Raw genomic sequence first — 22,835 nt, forward strand, 5'->3', positions numbered from 1 at the left:
TACAACAAAGAAAGGCTACGTGCGCGACACTGTAGCGGCCACGGGTTCAATGAAATGTGGACTTGCCGCTTCATTTAGTTTAATGCAATCATGAATGTAGGGTGTAATAAAATGCAGAAAGAAAAAGCAAGGGGAAGTTTCGCGCTGTGTTGTAGGTTGTTCCAATAGGTATAGAAATAATATAGGCCTACTACTGATGTGAAATTCTTTTCATTACCTAAGAGGATAACTGAGACAGAAAGGTGGTAAAAATGGATTCAAGCACTGAATCATAATTTTTTTTGTCATTTTTCACTCACTGACAGTAAAAATATTAAAGTCAAAAATTACAGATCGTCCACCTCTCTGGTGTAGTGGTTACTGTGATTAGCTGCCACCCCCCCGGAGGCCCAGGTTCGATTCCCGGCTCTGCCACGAAATTTGAAAAAAAGTGGTACGAGGGCTGGAACGGGGTCCACTCAGCCTCGGAAGGTCAGCTGAGTAGAGGTGGGTTCGATTCCCATCTCAGCCATCCTGAAAGTGGTTTTCCGTGGTTTCCCACTTCTTCTCCAGGCAAATGCCGAGATGGTACGTAACTTAAGGCCACGGCCGCTTCCTTCCCTCTTCCTTCCAATCTTCCCATCCCCCCGCAAGGACCGTGTTCAGCATAGCAGTTGAGCCCCCCTGGGCAAGATACTGCTCATCCTCCCCAGTTGTATCTCCCGACCCAGAGTCTGAAGCTCCAGGACACTACCCTTGAGGCGGTAGAGGTGGGATCCCTCGCCGAGTCTGAGGGAAAAGCCTACCCTGGAGGGTAAACGTACAGAAGAAGAAGAAAAATTACAGATCTACTCAAAAGTATATTTTCTTCTTTTTTTTTTAACCCAGACGGTTCATGATGGTAACCAACACCACAGCCAGACTCCTCACTTTCGTCTATCCTATCAGATCTCCATTGGTCAGCTCTTTTCCGATTCCGACGGTATTTTCCTCGGAAAGTCTCCTCTATTTGCTTCCCCTTTGAATATTTTTGTTTCTGAGTCTTAGTAGTACCAGATATCCCCCGACTTTGTGGCAGACTAGTCTTGGAGAAGGAATATTCATTGTTGATATAATAAAATACATTTTCAGTGTGTTAGCATAACTCTCCTCCTGCAGGACAGGAGCTGTACCCACTAAAAACATTGCGCTCCGAGTCAGTCTAAGCAAATTCGAATAAAAAGTTTGTTATTTACATAGTGCAAGCGTGTGTAATGATTAACAAAAATATACACATTTATACAGTTACCTGGAGTGTTACTATGTACGGTGGTAGTGTGACAGAAGTTTGCCGCATCACATTTGCAGAAATACATCATCTCTTCTTATTTCGAGTCACATGTCCACTTACGCACAAATGTTCATCCTTAGAAAGTGATGCGAATCGAAATGTACTTTTGATGATTAGAAATCTTCATTGATGCTTAGATTCACAATTTCTTAATGTCACTCCGCAATTCCTCAGTAGACGCAAGGTCCACATTTAATTCGCCTCAGTAACGCTGTGCGGCGTCATGTCCACAGAAACAAGGATATGCATTTTTTACTTTTCCGTAATGTCTGTCTCTCTGTCTGTTTGTATGTATGTAGGCCTATGTACACGCATCACGAGAGAACGGCTGAAGAGAATTTCATGAAAATCGGTATGTAAGGTCGGGGGATGAGCCACTACAATCTAGGCTATAATTCTTTTTATTCACGCTGAGTGAAATGGTAGTTTAGGGGAAGACCTAAAATTCAATTCTCAAATATTTATATTATTAGTGGTCTTATCGGTAAATACTACATAACTAAAGTTACATAGAATTAAATTTCTGATCATTTATGTCTTATACATTTTTACCTATACGGTTATGATAACACAGATATTCACGAATTTCGAATTTTGTTGCTAAACGCCGAGCCACGAGAAAATGATGATGATGATGATGATGATGATGATGATGATGCTTGTTGTTTAAAGGGGCCTAACATCGAAGGTCGTCGGCCCCTAACGAGAAAATGGGTGAACAGAATTTAATAAAAATCGGTATATAGAATCGGGGAAGAAGAAACTATAGTCTAAGCCAGGGCCTCTCAGGGTGCATGCGCCGTGCAGAGCACGGGCGCAAGGTGCAGGAGACGACTTCACTATGTTGACCAGAGTGCAAACCCCCACTCCACTTCCCCTAAACCTGTCTCACCCGTTCGGCCTGTCTTCGCCTTCTTCACCTTCCCCGCCGATCCTACCCTCACTGCGAAATGTTTATGTGCGGTTAGCGGTGACACTGTTGTATGGGACAATTTAACCGGTATTAAAACACTCGTCTTTCAATATGGTTTGAGCAGACAATTTATCTTCTCTAGCTCTTCTTTTCCTTTATCTTTGCAATGATACCAGTTATGCCTGGAACAAGGGACCGGCTGACAGCAATTTGAGAGCCTCCTTTAAACTACACTCAGAAATAGGCCTACTCGCACGCAATCTAGTTTTCGTACAAGTCAAAGCAGGAAAAAATACCTTTCACATATGCATGTGGAACCAAACATGGAAATAATCTTAGCTGCTTCTCGATGCAGCTTAGGAAAATCTTCCTTCGACAAATTCTCGTCGAATTTGAGCAAGGCCTTAGTATAGGAAAGATATTTTTGATTAACTTTTCACATAGGCTAATTACTGTCCCACGGATTAAGCATTTGGCTTTATCGTCACGACTGACAAAGAAATACGGAAGTTCCCAGTTCGATTGAAACGGGCTTTCGGAAGTCCTTGCTTTCTTTGAAACAGGTTGCTCCATTATTATGTTGTTGTCTTGCGCTTATCTATTTCACTGATAAACAAGCCGTCTATCACCGAACGCTTCGTCCCTCTAAGCGCACTACATCATCCGAGAAAAGCCGAGTTGAGCCGAGTCGGAACGATGCACTGTGCACGGAGTCTCTGCGCCTCGATATGTACGCGTGAGATTTTGAGCCTTTGAGAGGCCCTGGTCTAAGCAATAAACAATTTTACTGACCGTGGATGAAATGGTAGTTTAGGGGTAGGCGCATAAAAATTCATTTTTAAATACGTATGTTATTGGTCCTATAGAAAAGTACTACACAACAAAAGTTATAGAGAAAACAATTTCCAATCATTTATGTTTTATTCAGTTTTACTGTACCGACTATGATAAGAGTAGTATTTCAGAGTCGGAAGAAAACTAAATGTGAAGGCCTACAATATCGAAAGCGCATAACATTGATCAACAATAACATTACATTGATCATTGTTTGTTGTGATGTTCTTTGCCTCTTATTACTGTTGCGTACTGAGTATAGCCGAGCTCGATAGCTGCAGTCGCTTAAATGCGGCCAGTATCCAGTAATCGGGAGATAGTGGGTTCGAGCCCCACTGTCGGCAGCCCTGAAGATGGTTTTCCGTGGTTTCCCATTTTCACACCTGGCAAATGCCGGGGCTGTACCTTAATTAAGGCCACGGCCGCTTCCTTCCACTTCCTAGGCCTTTCCTCTCCCATCGTCGCCATAAGACATATCTGTGTCGGTGCGACGTAAAACAAAATAGCGTACTGAGTATAAAAGCCTGACTGAATATTGGGGGAAATAGCTGGGGAGTTGGAAAATTTTTTTCTTTAGCATTCCATTCCTCTCCCCGTGGTGTAGGGGTAGCGTGCTCGCGTCTTACCCGGAGGTCCCGGGTTCGATTCCCAGCCAGGCCAGGGATTTTTACCTGGACCTGAGGGCTGGTTCGAGGTCCACTCCGCCTACGTGGTTAGAATTGAGGAGCTATCTGACGGTGAGATAGCGGCCCCGGTCTAGAAAGCCAAGTATAACGGCCGAAAGGATTCGTCGTGCTGACCACGCGACACCTCATAATCTGCAGGCCTTCGGGCTGAGCAGCGGTCGCTTGGTAGGCCAAGGACCTTTAAGGGCTGTAGTGCCATTCGTGGGGGGGGGGGTGTTTATGCCATTCCTCTGGTTCATACATTGTCTGATACTGCTGGTACGTAACACACTGGTTCATCATAGTATTCCAGCTATTCGATCCCTACTCGGACCCACTGTTTTGAATGGGCAGTGTGCACATTTGGCAGAGGCTCACTTAGTAATTGTAGTACGACCTGGTCTAGAATTACAATTTAGGTCTATTCCTAATTACAGTATAGCACTACAGTTCACTAAATAATTCAAAATTCAACCTTGAAAAGAGCTCTTTCTTAAGAAAAACGTCTTCCTCTTCACGTTTATTAAATTCTACACTCATATTATTCCAAATTAGCAGTGAAGAGGGGTTTTCTCCTCTGGCTTGGAGGAAAAATTTGCCTCCAAGTCAGGTAGATTTTTCCGCCACCAGTGAAGTGAAATGAGATTTTCCGACTCATTGGGTGCTCCTAGGAAAGAGATTAGTAAAAGGGCATAGATTTGCCCTGGGACTATCCACTGTTCGACCCCTCCGCCGAAAAAAGACGAAGAGTGTTCATGGACCACGGCTGTCTGCGGCTTGGTCATTCCAGCTCTGGAACTTTGGACTGTTAGATCGGTAGCGTAGTGCTGTTCGTTAAAAGTGAGAAAATGCGTGGTTTTTCATTTGATCGAGTATTTCTTATTTCTTTCAATCGCGCCATTCCTACTGACGCCATTGTAATGATCTATGTTCATTTCAGTTGGGAAAACCATTAAGAGAGTCTTTCTGAGGATGTAAAAAGGCAGGTGGAGAGTGAGTGTCTGCCATTATAATGAAAACAACCCAACCTGATTGTGACTGATGGTAGGCAAGCGGGCGTACCATTACAATGAATAACTTATTCCCTAACCCAGTCTTCATATGACAAAACACGTTTGGTGACTTCCCCGTCGCGTTTCTAGGGTAACGTTAAGAGCTATGCAATATAATACAATCTTGCTCACAAGGTGTACACTACCTAAAGGTGCGTTTTCCAAGGTGCGATTAAAGCCGCAACGGCGATTGTAGCCGCACGGCGACAGCAATCTCCATCTCCGAGCATGCGCAGTTTGAATTTTGTCTGCGACTCGCGGCGATTGCGGCTTGAGCCGCCACACTGGTGCAGTGAACAGTGCTGGCGGCCGCAGTCGCTGCGACGGAAGTGACTATTGCTCAACACCTCCTCCGCAAGCATTCCCGTCTGTCAATCAAGGGCCGATAAAAGCCGAGCGTGCACAGATGTAAACAGTCATGACATCTTGTCAAGATTACTGGGTATTATAGGAATGAATATATAGTGTAATATGTACTTTTAAATAATATGTAAATCCAACTCTGCGTTATCATTTTTATGCGTTTTTTTTGATTCCTTCATTCCCTAAATTGAGTAGTAGTACGCTAGACAATTTTGCAACTACATAAATTAAATTATATCCGCTTCCACGAAATGAAAATGAAATGAAATGTCGTATGGCTTTTAGTGCCGGGATGTCCCAGGACGGGGTCGGCTCGCCAGGGGCAGGTCTTTCTATCTGACGCCCATAGGCGACCTACGCGTCGTGATGAGGATGAAACGATGATGAAGACAACACATACACCCAGCCCCCGTGCCATTGGAATTAACCAATTAAGGTTAAAATCCCCGACCCGGCCGGGAATCGAACCCAGGACCCTCTGAACCGAAGGCCAGTACGCTGACCGTTCAGCCAACAAGTCGGACTTCCACGAAATTATACCGATGGAATGGCATGTCTAAGTATGTAAATAATTAATATATTGGTGCAATTAATGTTGTGTCACTCATTTAAGTTGCGGGTTTGTTAAACTTGAAGTTTACTGGGCGAGTTGACCGTGCTGTTAGGGGCGCGCAGCTGTGAGCTTGCATCCGCGAGATAGTGGGATCGAATCCCACTATCGGCAGTCTTACACCAGGCAAATGCTGGGACTGTACCTTAACGAGGCCACGGCCGCTTCCATCTAACTCCTAGGCCTTTCCTATGCCATCGTCGCCATAAGACCTATATGTGTGGTGCGACATAAAGCCACTAGCAAAAATAAAAATAAAAAATAGAAGTCTATTACGACCGCAGATTTACTGGTCGTTATGTCTTACTGTAAAAACATGTATTCAGCTGAGCTAAACACTGTTAAAATAAGATTTAAATGTCCGTACCTGAGAGTGAGTGCAAGTTTTTCAGCTGGGCTGATGGGTTTCATGTAGGTCTACCTATTGCATGGCGTTTTCAAAATTTCACTTTTTATAAGTTCGAGAGGCCGGCCCCGTGGTGTAGGGGTAGCGTGCCTGCCTCTCACCCGGAGGCCCCGGGTTCGATTCCCGGCCAGGTCAGGGATTTTTACCTGGACCTGAGGGCTGGTTCGAGGTCCACTCAGCCTACGTGATTAGAATTGAGGAGCTATCTGACGGTGAGATAGCGGCCCCGGTCTAGGAAGCCAAGAATAACGGCCGAGAGGATTCGTCGTGCTGACCACACGACACCTCGTAATCTGCAGGCCTTCGGGCTGAGCAGCGGTCGCTTGGTAGGCCAAGGCCCTTCAAGGGCTGTAGTGCCATGGGGTTTGGTTTGGTTTATAAGTTCGAGAATATAACTAAACTAACACTCAGTCTGAAATACTTCCTCAACATTGTCTGATCACTTAAAAGATGCCTGTTAATTAAAATGTTATAGCATCCTTCCTCATAGTGCGATGCAAATATACGGTTGACTTTCCTTCTTTTCGGGCTGAGATACCACATTAACAATATTTCTTCTTCTTCTTCTTCTTCTTCTTCTTCTTCTTCTTCTTCTTCTTCTTCTTCTTCTTCTTCTTCTTCCCTTAAAATGTCAAGGAAAGCCCTGCCACTAACGAAATCGCCCGAGCTCTGGTCCATTTCTGACGGAATGAACTGTGCGACTGGCGGCTGGAATCGTGTCTAAGAAAACATCCCAAATGCCCGTCGCTTGCGGCTGCTGTCGCCAACGTATATGGCGACCCCAGTCGTTGCGGCTCTGGCCGCTGTGGCGGCTACAGTCGCACCTTGGAAAACGCACCTTTTTAACGTAGAATTCCGTAGCGAAGCACGGGTACATCAGCTAGTATTATGAAGATAAAGTTGGAATTCAAGAGGACAAAATGGGGCAAATATTCGTTTATAGGAAGGGGAGTTAGGGATTGGAATAACTTACCAAGGGAGATGTTCAATAAATTTCCAATTTCTTTGCAATCATTTAAGAAAAGGCTAGGAAAACAACATAGGGAATCTGCCACCTGGGCGACTGCCCTAAATGCAGTCAGTAGTGATTGATTGATTCAAAGAACCTGTTGGTGGACAGCACAAGAACAGCGCGACTAAAGTTCGTGGTGAAGAGAAGCGCCAGGACATGTCATATTTTACATAGACTGTCGCCTAGTGTGAAGACCTCAATACAGAATATTGGTTCACCAGCTGTCTCCAGCCGGGGTTGCGAAATCTGCCTCGGCGACCGGTAGCGGGAGTGAGCTATGCACGGTCGGTCGCCGGGCTTCTTTCTGTAGCTCGGCTACTGAGTGTGAAGAGCCCCATTTAAAACAATGGTTCATAAGCACGGGTGTCTCGCCTTGTGCAGTTCCTTCTACAGTACTCTACTGAGCTCAGTTGTATTTTTATTTTATTTTTTATTTTATATTTTCTCCATCTTTAATTTATTTTACACGGGCATGGATAGGGGTGAACAATACAATATTACAACTACAGGCTGTGCTGTATCAGATGACGATGGACAGAGGAGAGAGAGAGAGAGAGAGGAAGAGGTGTTGACAGGTCGCAACTCGATTTCCTTCAAGCGGAAACCACTCACGTGTTTTCAGGGTAGAGAGGATACAACTACCTAGATTTAGCTTCTGCTTATTCACCTGAACTTTTTTTTCTAGTTGCTTTACGTCGCACCAACACAGATAGGTCTTACGGCGACGATGAGACAGGAAAAGCCTAGGAATGGGAAGGGAGCGGCCGTGGCCTTAATTAAGGTACAGCCCCAGCCAGCATTTGCCTGGTGTGAAAATGGGAAACCACGGAAAACCTTCAGGGCTGCCGACAGTGGGGTTCGAACCCACTATCTCCCGGATGCGAGCTCACAGCTGCGCGCTCCTAACCGCACGGCCAACTCGCCCGGTCACCTGAAAATTAGTTGACGCTAAGTCTAGGCACTAGATTCTATTAAGTAGGTTCTACCTTTTATTGACTTCACTTATTCAGTCTTCTCTGAGTTTCACTGGTGGTAAAGTCGCTTTTTAAGTACGGTGTTAGTATTGCACCCTTTGCACTTCTGCCCCTGCAGTGATTTCTTCTTTCTGGATCCGCCATGGCTGCCCTGTAATCAAATATACTCACCGCAGATGTCTCTTCTCTCCAGGGTGTAGTATCGTTCTCTGCACTGTCATGTGCAGTGGGATAAAAAGATACCAGGTTATTAGGCTGTAGGCTAATCTATCCTGCTGAAATAAATGAAATATACTGGCACAGACTGAGGTTTAAATGTGTTTTATTTTAAAATGATTAATAAAATGAAAGAAGAATTGAGGAATTCAAGTAATCTATAATATAAAATAAGAGTTTTGTCTGTACATTGCTCAGAATTTAAAAAGGATGGTATTTCTGTATCAGACGTGCCCACGGTAAACAGGAAGTGCACTTTTTTACTTTTCCGTAATTTCTGTCTGTCTGTCTGTATGTATGTACACGCATCACGAGAAAACGGCTAAGAGAATTTTATGAAAATCGGTATACAAAGTCGGGTAATACGTCGCTACAGTCTAGGCCAGGGCCTCTCAAACGCCCAAAATCTCACGCGTGCAGATCGAGGCGCAAGAGCTCCGTGCACTGTGCATCGGTGCCGCTCGGCATGGCTCGGATCAACGCTTCGTCTCTAGGCTACTCGGCTAAGCTCGGCTCTACTCGGCTCAACTCAGCCCGGATTTGGAGCGCTACGGCGCAAGTGGGGCAGAGGGAGACAGGCAGAGCGAGCGAGACAGGCGTGAGGAAAGAGAAAGTAAACGCTATTGCTCCAAATGGAGGAGTGGGGGGACTGCACTCTGGTCAACCAAGCCAAGTCGTCTTTTGTACCGTACACAGTGCATGCACCACGCGCATGCACCTTGAGAGGCCCTGATCTAGGCCATGAATAATTGTATTCACGCTGACTGAAATGGTAGCTTAGGGGAAGGCCTAAAATTTTATTCTCAAATATTTAAGTTATTAGTGGCCATATCGTAATGAAAATCGGTATACAAAGTCGGGGAATAAGTCGCTATAATCTAAGCCATAAATAATTTTATTCACGCTGAGTGAAATGGTAGTTTAGGGGAAGGCCTAAAATTTAATTCTCAAATATTTGTTATTAATAGTCGTGTATGTATGTTTAGTCATCAGCCCGAAGGCTGGTTGGATCCTCAACAGCTCCGCCATCAGCTGTCATAGATGGCCTAGGCATCACTGAAGAGGCGTACTAGGGAAATGAGGAGTGAGGTAGTTTCCCGTTGCTTTCCTCACTGAACCAGAAGTTGCTATTACATATCAGTCTGCCAAGCCCACTGAAATGCATGCACCAACCGACCCTATGAGCAATATCTTCACACCATTCATAGCAGGGACTGGCTGCAGAAGAAATGGCATTACTAGCATCACTCATACCTCAGTCACTTTCATTTTGTCAAAGCTAAGGATAAAGCTGAGACATATCAATGAAAGTAACAAAATTGCTCTAGCCTATACCAGAAGACATAGTGCACTGTAAACACTATGTCCTGCCAGCAAAGGCATCTAAACGAAAATCGGTAGGAGAAGTCGAGGAATAAGTTGCTACAACCTAGGCCGTAAATAATTGTAGTCTATTAACGCTGAGAAAAATTATAGTTTAGGGGAAGGCCTACAATGGAATTCTCAAATATTTATGTTATTAGTGGTCCTATCTTAATGAAAATCTGTATGCAAAGTCGGGGAATACGTCACTATAACCTAGGCCATAAATAATGTTATTCACGCTGATGAAATGGTAGTTTAGGGGTGGGCCTAAATTTTAATTCCCAAATAATTATGTTATTAGTGGTCGTATCGATAAAGACTACATAACATTTTAGTTATGTAGTATTATATTTCCGATTATTTATGTCTTATACATTGTTACCATACCGGGTATGATCAGAGATATTCACGAATTTGGATTTTTGTTACTAAGTCCTTAGCGCCGAATCACGAGAAAATGGGTAAACAGGATTGAATGAAAATCGGTACGTAAAGTCGGAGAATAAGGAACTACAGTCTACGCTATAAATAATTTCATAAGACACCCTAATATCACAGAGTCGAAAGAAAACTAAATGTGAAGGCCTACAATGTAGAAAGCTCATAAAATTGAACAACAATAACATTACATTTACCATTGTTTGTTGTGATGTGCTTTGTCTTCTGTTGCCATTCATTTCCGATAGATAGGATTACTGCTGCGTACCGAGTATTTTTTTAAAATTTGCCTTACGTCGCACCAACACAGTTAGGTCTTATGGCGATGATGGGATAGGAAAGGGCTATGAGTGTGAAAGAAGCAGCCTTGGCCTTAATTAAGGTACAGTTGCAGCATTTGCCAGGTGTGAAAACAGGAATCCATGGAATAACATCTTCAGGGCTGCCGATGGTGGGGTTGGAATCCACTATCTCCTGGATGCAAGTTCACAGCTGCGCGCCCCTAACCGCACGGCCAACTCGCCCAGTCGTACGAGTGTAACAGTCTGCTTAAATATTGGCGGGAAGTAGCTGGGGTGTTAGGTAACTTTCTTCTTTAGCATGCCATTCCTCTGTTTCATAAATTTTCCGATACTACTGGCATTTTTTTTTTTTTTTTTGCTATTTGCTTTACGTCGCACCGACACAGATAGGTCTTATGGCGACGATGGGACAGATATGGACTAGGAGTGGGAAGGAAGCAGCCGTGGCCTTAATTAAGGTACAGTCCCAGCATTTGCCTGGTGTGAAAATGGGAAACCACGGAAAACCATCTTCAGGGCTGCCGACAGTGGGATTCGAACCTACTATCTCCCGAATACTGGATACTGGCCGCACTTAAGCGACTGCAGCTATCGAGCTCGGTCTACTGGCAATTGACACACTGGTTGATCATAGCATTCGAGCTATTCACTCCCTACTCTGAGGCACTGATTGGAATGAGCAGTGTGCATATTTAACGGAATATTGGCAGAGGAGTGTTTACGGCTGTCTGCGGCCTGGTCATTCCAGCTCTGGAACTTTGGACTGTTAGATCAGCACCGTAGTACTGTTCGTTAAAAGTGAGAAAATGTGTAGTTTATCATTTGATCAAGTATTTTATGTGATAACATTACTTTTAATCGCTACATTCCTACTGACGTTTTTGTAATGACCTATGTTGACTTCAGTTAGGAAAACCACAAAGTCAGTCTTTCTGAGAATCTCGTAGCGAAGCACGGGTACATCAGCTAGTACCATATAAATCTGATTCAAGAATGCGTCTAACAACTGTGACCGTCATCAACTCATTGTGATCGTAAAAAAAACGTCTTTATCCTCCAAATCAACCACACTGATTTAATTATGGAAGGTCTAAATTGTCATCATTAATTCATTAAACAAATTATACTCCAGTTAACTTTTTTTAATATACCGAGCGAGTTGGCCGTGCGGTTAGGAGCGCACAGCTGTGAGCTCGCATCCGGGAGATAGTGGGTTCGAACCCCACTGTAGGCAGCCCTGAAGATGGTTTCCCATGGTTTCCCATTTTCATAACAGGCAAATGCTGGGGCTGTACCTTAATTAAGGCCACGGCCGCTTCCTTCACATTCCTAGGCCGTTCCTGTCCAATCGTCGCCATAAAACCTATCTGTGTCGCTGCGACGTAAACATACATACATACATTATCATTATAGACTGTTATGCCTCTCAGCGTTCAGTTTGCAAGCCTCTGTCAATTTACTAAACGTCGCCACAATCCTCGATTTGCAACTAGTGTTGTGGCCTCATTAATTCTATACCTCTTATCTTTAAATCGTTAGAAACTGAGTCTAACCATCGTCGTCTTGGCCTACCTCTACTTCTCTTACCCTCCATAACAGAGTCCATTATTCTCCTAGGTAACCTATCCTCCTCCATTCGCCTCACATGAGTCCACCACCGAAGCCGGTTCATCCATCGAATTCATTCCTAAATTAGCCTTTTATCTCCTCATTCCGAGTACTAACCTGCCATTGTTCCCACCTGTTTGTACCAGCAATCATTCTTGCTGCTTTCATGTCTGTTACTTCTAACTTATGAATAAGATGTCCTGAATCGCCCAGCTTTCGCTTCCGTAAAGCAAAGTTGGTCTGAAAACAGACCGATGTAAAGATAGTTTCGTCTGGGAGCTGACTTCCTTCTTACAGAATACTGTTCATCGAAAACTGCGAGCTCACTGCATTAGCTTTACGACACCGTGATTCAAACTCACTCACTATATTACCATCCTGGGAGAACACACAACCTAAATACTTGAAATTATCGACCTGTTCTAGCCTTGTGCCAACGGCCGTAGCCGTGTTGAAACACCGGATCCCGTGAGATCTCCAAAGTTAAGCAACATTGGGCGTGGTCAGGAATTGGATGGGTTGCCACGCGCTGTTGGTGGAGGTAAGGGAATGGAGGAGCGGAAAGGAACTGGCCACCCTACCGCACGTAAACTCCGGCTCAGGAACACCTCTGCGGAGGTTCGGACCTGCCTTCGGGCAGTATAACCCTTACTTTACCTAGCCTTGTATCACCAATCTGACATTCAGTTCTGTTGAATTTCTTACCTATTGACATAAATTTAATCTTCGAGAGGCTAATTTTCATACCATACTCATTGCACCTATTTTCAAGTTCCAAGATATTAGACTGCAGGCTTTCGGCACAATCTGCCATTAAGACCAAGTCGTCAGCATAGGCCAGAGTGCTTACTACATTTCCACCTAACTTAATCCCTCCCGGCCATTTTATATCGTCGCTACACCGGTAAAACGTTGTATTCCACAAAGCTCTTCCTATCCATTATTATCCTTAAGACTGGTCACGCCTCCCAGCCACGTATGTATAAACAGTCCATCAGAACAATGTCCGTTGTGTTCGTTTTCCTATGCCGACGAGTAAACGAAAATGAACCTTACATGCATTATACACTAGGAGTGCGTAAATACGTAATGCAAACATACATTCCTACAGTACAGTAAGGTTAATTTTCCTTTACACATGGGCGTAGGAAAATGAACACAACAAAATTTGTTCTGATTGACTGCATATCCATATGTGGCTGGGAGGCGTGGGCAGTCTTAAGGAGAATAATCGATAGGAAGAGCTTTGTGGATTACAACGTTTTACCGGTGAAGCGACGATATATTTAAGCAGATGATCCATGTAAACTACAAACAGCAAAGGTGGAAGATTGCAGCCTTGTCTAACCCCTGTAAGTACCCTAAACCAAGAACTCATTCTTCCATAAATTCTCACTGAAACCCAATTGTCAACATAAATGCCTTTGATTGATTTTAATAATCTACCTTTAATTCCATAGTCCCCCAGTATAGCGAACATATTTTCCCTCGGTAACCTGTCATATGCCTTCTCTAGATCTACGAAACATAAAACACAACTGCCTATCCCTCTTATAGCATTTTTCAGTTTCCTGGCGCATACTGAAAATCTGATCCTGACAGCCTCTTTAAGGTCTGAAACCACACTGGTTTTCATCCAACTTCCTCTCAACGACTGATCGCACCCTCCCTTCCAAGATGCCAGTGAATACTTTGCCTGGTATACTAATCATTGAGATACCTCGATAGTTGTTGCAATCCTTCCTGTTCCCTTGCTTATAGATAGGTGCAATTACTGCTTTTGTCTAATCTGAAGGTACCTTACCAACACTCCATGCTAATTTTACTACTCTATGAAGCCATTTCATCCCTGCCTTCCCACTAGACTATACTTCACCATTTCAGGTCGAATTTCATCTATTCCTGCTGCTTTATGACAATGGAGTTTATTTACCACCCTTTCCACTTCCTCAAGCGTAATTTCACCAACATCATTCTCCTCCTCCTCATGACCTTGGCTGTTCGCAACACCACCAGGATGATTTCCTTTTACATTGAGAAGATGTTCATCATATTCCCTCCACCTCTCCAGTGATTCCCTGGGATCTATTATGAGTTCACCTGAATTACTCAGAACAGTTCATTTCCTTTTTCCCTTCCTTCCTAAGTTTCCTTATTACTGTCCAGAAAGGTTTCCCAGCTGCTTGACCTAGCTTCTCCAGGTTATTACCAAAATCTTCCCACGACTTCTTTTTGGATTCAACAACTATTTGTTTCGCTCTGTTTCTGTCATCTACGTACAAATCCCTGTCTGCCTCGGCCCTTGTTTGGAGCCATTTCTGATAAGCCTTCTTTTTATGTTTACAAGCTGCTCTCACTTCATCATTCCACCAAGATGTTCGCCTTTTCCCATCTTTACACACAGATGTTCCTAGGCATTCCCTTGCTGTTTCTACTACAGCATCCCTGTATGCCACCCATTCACTTTCTATATCCTAAACCTGCTTACTGTCCACTGTTCGAAATTTCTCACTAATCATAACCATGTACTTCTGTCTAATTTCCTCGTCCTGGAGATTTTCTACCCTTATTCGTTTGCAGACATATTTCACTTCTCTACCCTAGGCCTAGAGATACTTAGTTCACTACAGATCAGATAGTGGTCTGTATCATCGAAAAATCCCCAGAAAACTCGTACATTCCTAACAGATTTCGTGAATTCGAAGTGCGACGTTGCTGTACGTCGCACCGAGACAGATAGGTCTTATGGCGTCGATGGGACAGGAAAGAGCTGGGAGTGGGAAGGAAGCGGCCGTGGCCTTTATTAAGGTACAGCCCCAGCATTTGCCCGATGTGAAAATAAGAAACCTCGGAAAACCATCTTCAGGGCTGCCGACAGTGAGGTTCGAACCCACTGTCTCCCGAATACTGGATACCGGCCGCAATTAAGCGACTGCAGCTATCCAACTCGATACTCCAGTTAACTACATTGATTCTAGACAATCATGACACTCTACAATGTTCTCTGACTGTGTAACTGAATAGACGTTCACTAACATGAATCTTGAATATAAATTAATGACTGAACTGGATAAACCGAGCTCGATAGTTGCAGTCGCGTAAGTGCGGCCAGTATCCAGTATTCGGGAGATAGTAGGTTCGAACCCCACTGTCGGCAGCCCTGAAAATGGTTTTCCGTGGTTTCCTATTTTCACACCAGGCAAATGCTGGGGCTGTACCTTAATTAAGGCCACGGCCGCTTCCTTCATAATCCTAGCCCTTTCCTGTCCCATCGTCGCCGTAAGACCTATCTGTGTCGGTGCGACGCAAAACAACTAGCAAAAAATACTGGATAAATAAAAGCTTGCACTTACTCACTACCAATTACAAAATAGTGTGTTCAAATGTGCATCGTCATTCACTAGTCTTTGGGATTCACTACTCCCCTTTACATCTTTATCTAAATTCAATTACAGTGATTTTACATAGACTTAGTGGCCTCTCATTCGTCGTGCTGATCACACGACACCTCGTAATCTGCAGGCCTTTGGGCTGAGCAGCGGTTGCTTGGTAGGCCAAGATCATTGAGGGCTGTAGTGCCATGGGGTTGGGATTTTTGTTAGTGGCTTGCATTGGTGATTGACTCCATCTGATATTTCAAAAATTACATCAGAAAGTTTATTGCCTTTGATTGATTTCTTTCTTTGCCACAAGTTTACTGATTTAATGGTGGCATCACTGTGTAAAACCGTGAAGATAGGATGTCAGTCATCTCAAGTTTAATTGATTATCTAGTCAGCTGAATAGGCACTTTACATTTGCATGACATACGTTGATCATATTTGGTCTCATAGGGACCCAAACTACCTGAACAGTAACAAAATTACACAAAACACACTTATAATTTCTACCGAGCTCGATCGATAGCTGCAGTCGCTTAAGTGCGGGCAGTATCCAGTATTCGGGAGATAGTAGGTTCGAACCCCACTGTCGGCAGCCCTGAAAATGGTTTTCCGTGGTTTCCCATTTTCACACCAGGCAAATGCTGGGGCTGTACCTTAATCAAGGCCACGGCCAATTCCTTCCCACTCCTAGCTCTTTCCTGTCCCATCGTCGCCGTAAGACCTATCTGTGTCGGTGCGACGTAAAACAACTAGCAAAAAAATTTTTTTTATAATTTCTCGATCAAACTTGTCTGGATTTTCATACATGAGAAATTTATAACTGCTGGATGTACCGCTCAGTGACTTTTCTAATTATGTTTGCTGCTGAAATATAAACAAGAAGTGAATCTGTCATGAATCTGACAATATTCAAAACACAACAGAAATTCTCCCCTTTAATGAAAAGAAAATTTATCTACATTCACAACCGCAGTCAATCACCGCCTATGCTCAATAAAATAATCAAAGGGGGAAACACTGCTGAAATAAAGACATCTATATTGATATCCTATACTAATTTATATACACGCCGATTCACGCACTCGGTTATTTACAATACAATATAAAAATACTGCAATTAATTTACGGATTTCTAGGACGCGTGTTAATTTCAATGTCTATGGATTTGTTATTGAAATCAGCGTCGACCATGTGCTTGATGTGGATTCTTCATGGCTGTCTCCTGACACAACAAATTAAATGAACTCCCATAACAGAATGAAGTAGTCTATAATTATCAACTCAAAACATGACGCAAGAAAACCTCTCGGATGACGTTGACATAAAATCAAGTATAGCCTAGTTATATTTACTACATCATCTCCCTTCCAACACTTCCTGATGAAAACCACTTGACATTATTGTTCGTTAAAATGATCTTAGCTCAACTGCTTGGGCCAGCGAGCCTTCTGTAGATATTACATAATTAGATATCCGATGGTTGGTTGCATGGGTTTTTCTTTCATAACTAGGTCCTTATATCACTGTAGTGAGCACTTCCTTACTTCATTACCTTAATTTATATTATCGCGGCCTCAAATGATATTCATATTCCACAATATACAAATTATTGCTCCTTTTTTAAACACAGAGCTTTGCGCATTTCTTAGCCTGTACTCAGAGTCACTGTATACGGGACTGTCTTTAGGCGCTTGTCTGAGGTAGTGCTGGGAGCGAAGCGCCTGCTCAGACAGACTGAATCGGTAGTATTATAGCAATTACAGCGTCCCTCTGGAGATAACCTGAGATATCCGAGTGGCAGCGAAGTACTCGGAGTAGCGAATGACACCGGTTACAGGAGGATGTTAGGAGGGAAGGAGCGATTAGTATGCAAGTGAACCATGTCCTGTGTCCGCGTTAGGCTGCTCGTCCACTGGAAGCGATCTCGAGCGGCCGACTCACGCGATTATAGGCGATAACAGGCCACAAGCGATGGATCCCAGCCGAATGGGATTTGCCGCGTGTAGTCGCCTGTACTCCACGGTTCGTGCAAGCATCTGGTTGTCTGCCGTCGTCATATGCAATATTATTTTTATCATTGATACATTTGTCATGGATGTAGATAGTGAAAAGTTGATAAGTGCGGTTTGTGAAAGAACACCACTATGGAATATGAAAGATAAACGCTATCATTCTCGAGATATACAACGTAAACTATGGTCGAAGTTTGTAGAGGAAGAGGGTGTTGATTGTGTTAAGTACTCTTATTTATTTATTTATTTATTTATTTATTTATTTATTTATTTAGTATGCCGGACTGAGCGCTGGCCTTCCGAGCCCAACTTGACAGGTTGGATCCTGACTCAGTCCTGTGGTATTTCTTTTTCTTTCTACTTGATTTACGTCGCACCGAAACAGATAGGTCTTATGGCGACAATGGGACAGGAGAGGGCTAGGAGTGTGAAAGAAGCAATAGTGGCCTTAATTAAGGTACAGCCCCAGCATTTGCCTGTTGTGAAAATGGGAAACCACGGAAAACCATCTTCAGGGCTGCCGACAGTGGGGTTCGAACCCACTATCTGCCGAATACTGGATACTGGCCGCACTTAAGCGACTACAGCTATCGAGCTCGATCTGTGGTATTTCAAGGTGCTCAAATACGTCAGCCTTGTGTTGGTAGATTTACTGGCACGTAAAAGAACTCCTGCGGGACAAAATACCCGTGCCTCGGCGTCTCCAAAAACCATAAAAATGTAGTTAGCGGTACATTAAACAAAAAACTTTATTATTGAAAATCCACAGCCTGTTTCCAGTCATTCGACCGGGTCAGGAATGGAATGAATGAAGCCTCCATCTAGCGGCGAGGACAGATGTGCCGGCTGCCGAGCCTGTCGCACTCCTCTTGAGGCAATTAACGAATGACAGATGAAATGAAATGATATTGGAGAGTGTTGCTGGAATGAAATATGACAGGGTAAACCGGAGTACCTGGAGAAAAACCTGTCCCGCCTCCGCTTTGTCCAACACAAATCTCACATGGAGTGACCGGGATTTGAACTACGGAACCCAGCGGTGAGAGGCCGGCACGCTGCCGCCTGAGCCACGGAGGCTCTTATAACTTTATTATTATTTTTATGATTTCAATACTGGAACATGGTCACTTCCTGTTGCAATATAAAATGAAAAGGAATGAAGAAAGCAAATTTAAGTGGAAACAGTACCTAAGAGAGTATGACTTTTCTAATTATGTTTGCTGCTGAAATATAAACAAGAAGTGAATCTGTCATGAATCTGACAATATTCAATATATGTTACACTGATAAATTAAATTGCATACTTAATTCGATCTTTGAATCTTTAATCATCATCATCATCATCATCATCATAATCTGTTTACCCTCCAGGTTCGGCTTTTCCCTCGGACTCAGCGAGGGATCCCACCTCTACCGCCTCAAGGGCAGTGTCCTGGAGTTTCAGACTCTTGGTCGGGGATACAACTGGGGAGAATGACCAGTACCTCGCCCAGGCGGCCTCACCTGCTATGCTGAACAGGGGCCTTGTGGAGGGATGGGAAGATTGGAAGGGATAGACAAGGAAGAGGGAAGGAAGCGGCCGTGGCCTTAAGTTAGGTACCATCCCGGCATTCGCCTGGAGGAGAAGTGGGAAACCACGGAAAACCACTTCCAGGATGGCTGAGGTGGGAATCGAACCCACCTCTACTCGGTTGACCTCCCGAGGCTGAGTGGACCCCGTTCCAGCCCTCATACCACTTTTCAAATTTTCGTGGCAGAGCCGGGAATCGAACCCGGACCTCCGGGGGTGGCAGCTAATCACGCTAACCACTACACCACAGAGGCGGACTGAATCTTTAATAAAGATAAATAAATATAAAAAAATAAAAAATAAATATCAACACTTTTTAATAACTATTCATATCACGTACCTTGGAGTCACAGTTAAACGTTCCAGATGTGTTATTGTCTACGTGAAGTTTGACATTTAGGCATTTTTTGGCTCTATTGCATTTAAAATATAGTGAAACGTTTCTGGACGCCTCCGATAGTAATCAAAGAACTTCTGGGGTCTTTGTCCGGATCATTGTGCAGATGATGGAATTCTCCCATTGACTTCCTTTTAGCTAGTATTGGGTTTACCTAGCACCGATGTCTTCTTTTGCGAGTTTTCCTCCGACGCCTCGTCAGGTAGGGACTCTCCAGAATGTAAACTAAATCCTCATCATCCTCTCACAGAATATTGAATACGTTTAATAACTTGACAACGTTCACTACGGAAACACACGCAGACCTGTACCGAGTACAGATGCCGCGCGAAGTCGCCTGCAGTGGACGACCCTAGTCACGTGTTATTGCATGCATCAAAAGTCGTCTGTAGTCGCCTCATCTCGTAATCGCGTGCAGTTGCTTCCAGTGGACGAGTAGCCTAGAGCTGGGAACGGTAGGAGCGGAGCGGAGCACTGTAGACCTCCTATTGAATTCACTGGCGGAAAATCCAAGTCTTTAATGTGGGCAATGTTGTAACGGCAATCTTTTGTGGAATTACAATTTAGGTTTCAGTACTAACTTCACAGATGCATGTTTTTTCCTAAGTTTGTCATTCAAATGCTGCAGTCGTTTCAAGATTGTCGCATTATTTGTTACGCTATGAATAACAGATTCTGATCTGCTGAAATTCAGTTTGCAATACGTGCAGGTGGTTAGAATAATGTACATTGAATATTACCATATATTATACCCTTGCAGATGCATTTATAATATTATTAAAAGTAAAAATGTTTAAGTAATAATTATATTCCATTGCATGTAAAGCCTCCGTGGCTCAGGCGGCAGCACGCCGGTCTCTCACCGCTGGATACCGTGGTTCAAATCCCGGTCACTCCATGTGAGATTTGTCCTGGACAAAGCGGAGGCGGGGCAGGTTTTTCTCCGGGTACTCCGGTTTTCCCTGTCATCTTTCATTCCAGCAACACACTCCATTAACATTTAATCTGTCAGTTATTTATCATTGCTCCAGAGGAGTGCGACAGGCTTCGGCAGCCGGCACATTTCCTATCCTCGCCGCTATGTGGGGGCTTCATTCACTCCATTCCTGACCCGCTCAAATGACTGGAAACGGGCTGTGGATTTTCATTTTCATTGCATGTAAACATGTATTGTATACGTTGCTCGTAGCTCTTTTATTACTGAAGAGTAAGAACTGATTGGAACTTTTTATATGCTGTACCGGGCTGAGTAGTTCAGACGGTAGAGCGCTGGCCTTCTGAGCTCAAGTTTGCGGTTTCAATTCCGACATTGCTAGGTGGCACTCGAACGTGCTCAAATACGACAGCCTCATGTCGGCTGGTTTACCGGGACATTAAAGAACTCCTATGGGACAACATTCCGGCACCTTGACGTCACAGAAAACCACAAAAGTGGTTAGTGGGATATACAATAATAATAATAATAATAATAATAATAATAATAATAATAATCTTTATTTCCGTTTACCCTCCGGGATTGGTTTTACCCTCGGACTCAGCGAGATATTCCACCTCTGCCGCCGCAAGGGCAGTGTCGGATATACACTGACTGACAGAGCAAATGCAACACCAAGAAGGAGTGGTTCGAAAGGGATGAAAGTTGGGGAAAAAACAGAGACGGCACGGACGAATAATTGATGTTTATTTCAAACCGATATGCAGGTTACACAATGCGCACGGCATCGACTCAGTAGGATGTAGGACCACCGCGAGCGGCGATGCACGCAGAAACACGTCGAGGTACAGAGTCAATAAGAGTGCGGATGGTGTCCTGAGGGATGGTTCTCCATTCTCTGTCAACCATTTGCCACAGTTGGTCGTCCGTACGAGGCTGGGGCAGAGTTTGCAAACGGCGTCCAATGAGATCCCACACGTGTTCGATTGGTGAGAGATCCGGAGAGTACGCTGGCCACGGAAGCATCTGTACACCTCGTAGAGCCTGTTGGGAGATGCGAGCAGTGTGTGGGCGGGCATTATCCTGCTGAAACAGAGCATTGGGCAGCCCCTGAATGTACGGGAGTGCCACCGGCCGCAGCACATGCTGCACGTAGCGGTGGGCATTTAACGTGCCTGAATACGCACTAGAGGTGACGTGGAATCATACGCAATAGCGCCCCAAACCATGATGCCGCGTTGTCTAGCGGTAGGGCGCTCCACAGTTACTGCCGTATTTGACCTTTCTCCACGCCGACGCCACACTCGTCTGCGGTGACTATCACTGACAGAACAGAAGCGTGACTCATCGGAGAACACGACGTTCCGCCATTCCCTCATCCAAGTCGCTCTAGCCCGGCACCATGCCAAGCGTGCACGTCTATGCTGTGGAGTCAATGGTAGTCTTCTGAGCGGACGCCGGGAGTGCAGGCCTCCTTCAACCAATCGACGGGAAATTGTTCTGGTCGATATTGGAACAGCCAGGGTGTCTTGCACATGCTGAAGAATGGCGATTGACGTGGCGTGCGGGGCTGCCACCGCTTGGCGGCGGATGCGCCGATCCTCGCGTGCTGACGTCACTCGGGCTGCGCCTGGACCCCTCGCACGTGCCACATGTCCCTGCGCCAACCATCTTCGCCACAGGCGCTGCACCGTGGACACATCCCTATGGGTATCGGCTGCGATTTGACAAAGCGACCAACCTGCCCTTCTCAGCCCGATCACCATACCCCTCGTAAAGTCGTCTGTCTGCTGGAAATGCCTCCGTTGACGGCGGCCTGGCATTCTTAGCTATACACGTGTCCTGTGGCACACGACAACACGTTCTACAATGACTGTCGGCTGAGAAATCACGGTACGAAGTGAGCCATTCGCCAACGCCGTGTCCCATTTATCGTTCGCTACGTGCGCAGCACAGCGGCGCATTTCACATCATGAGCATACCTCAGTGACGTCAGTCTACCCTGCAATTGGCATAAAGTTCTGACCACTCCTTCTTGGTGTTGCATTTGCTCTGTCAGTCAGTGTAGAAGGAAGAGGGAAGCAAGCGGCCGTGGTCTTACCTTACGTACCATCCCGGCATTTGCCTGGAGGAGAAGAGGGAAACCACGGAAAACTACTTCGAGGATGGCTGAGGAGGGAATCGAACCCCCCCCCCTTTCTACTTAGTTGACCTCGCGAGGCTGAGTGAACCCCGTTCCAGCCCTCATGCCACTTCAGATTTCGTGGCAGAGCCGGGAATCGAATCCGGGCCTCCGGGGATGCCAGCTAATCACACTAATCCCTACACCACAGAGGTGAATAATAATAATAATAATAATAATAATAATAATAATAATAATAATAATAATAATAATGGTATTTGCGTTACGTTTACGGTTTTCGGAGACGATGAGGTGCTGGGATTTAGTCCCGCAGGAGTTCTTTTTACGTG

This window comes from Anabrus simplex, chromosome 2 (genome assembly GCF_040414725.1).
Source record: "Anabrus simplex isolate iqAnaSimp1 chromosome 2, ASM4041472v1, whole genome shotgun sequence".
Classification (NCBI taxonomy): Eukaryota; Metazoa; Arthropoda; class Insecta; order Orthoptera; family Tettigoniidae; genus Anabrus; species Anabrus simplex.